Here is a 1,420-nt window from a genome sequence, read left to right as displayed (position 1 = left end):
GGGAACTGGAGTTGCAGATCATTGTTACCTGCTAGGCTGGGAATAAAACCTGAGTCCTCTGGTTTAGCAGCCAGTCCTCTTAACTGCTGAGCCATCTCTCTAGCCCCAATACTCTTACTTTGACTGGTCTGAAATTTAGAAGTAGAAACTCTCAATGAGGACAACCTACATCTTGACAATCTGTTTCTGGCTTCTTTCATTCTCTTGGCCAAAAGTTTAGCATATTCTGTAGCCTCCTCTTACTTTCTTAGTGTGTTGTTCCTTCAGAGCAATAGGTTGGCATTTATGTTGTAGGACCCTTGGATAACAAAAGCCTGAATCATGGGGGCCTTGGTCCTGGGTTTCATAGATCTTTTTAAGGTGTGTACAAGGTTTTATAGGTACTTTGTAAACATCAGAATCAATTGGGTCCTTTTCTCCAAAAACCTGATGTCATATTACACAACCAGGAACTGCTCCTTTCCCAGGCACTGTTCACAAGCTGCGTTCTGAAGAAGGATGGAGAAAACATCCTCATAACTCATGTTTAGGTGAGGAGGCAGAGAGACAATCTCAGTCAATCTGATTTGCCAGGGAAGGAAGCCTAAGGTGCTGTCACAGGACCAAACTTCAATACTAACTCAAGGTCAGGGAAACCATGTGAACTAAGTAAGCCATCTAACAGATCTACATCCAAATCTCTGGGTGTCCTCTACTGCTGAGAAAAATTCCTGAGCAGCTCTCAGAATATCTGCTTTTCCATCTTCTGGGGACAGCACCTTCAATGCTGAAGGGCAATTTAAACTTTGGTCGTCTTTGTCATTACTACTTGCAAATTCTGGTGATTATTTGGAACAATCCCGGCCCAAAAGTTCCTGTTGTTTTTCAAACTTTCATCCATCAATCTGGAATTATTTTTCTTGAATAGGCCTTGGTGGTCTTAGACACTAATGTAGAGATCCCTAAGGCCATACACCACACCACTGAGGCTCACGGTGTCTGAGAAGCTGGGCTCGTGGTCCTCCCTGGTGACCATGAGGCCCATGTGCAGTAGCTTGTGCAGGGACGTGCCATCTGAGGATCAGCACAGCCTGGGTGGGGTAGCAGCCAGCTTGGGGCCCAATGAGGGTGCAGGTGATAATGCCAGTTCCTGCCAATGGCCAGGGCTTGCTGAGCATGAAGCCAAGCAGTACTAGGATGATGGTGGACAGCAGCTCCTCCAGATCCAGTTCCAGGGGAAGCAAAGGCAGAGCAGAACATGCAGAACCCACCACACAAGCTCCCACAGCTCAGTCGCACTCCCGTGCCACTCGTGCACCATCTCCTCCTCCCTCCGGACCACAGCCCTGTGCCTAAGTCCCTCACGACTGCAAACTCCTCACCTGGCCCCTGCTGCCATCTTCCTCTGCCCTCCTAAGTCTATTTATTTATGGCTTCCTGA

The 1,420-nt window shown here is 47.7% G+C and overlaps 1 pseudogene; it reads right to left on the bottom strand.

Moving 5' to 3' along the window:
• Positions 1-437: 437 nt before the first annotated feature.
• LOC119815743 lies at positions 438-1,160 on the bottom strand (annotated as a pseudogene).
• Between the last annotated feature and the right edge of the window lie 260 nt (positions 1,161-1,420).

The sequence above is a fragment of the Arvicola amphibius genome, chromosome 1 (assembly GCF_903992535.2).
Source record: "Arvicola amphibius chromosome 1, mArvAmp1.2, whole genome shotgun sequence".
Classification (NCBI taxonomy): Eukaryota; Metazoa; Chordata; class Mammalia; order Rodentia; family Cricetidae; genus Arvicola; species Arvicola amphibius.
This window is presented reverse-complemented; position numbering and strand designations above follow the sequence as displayed.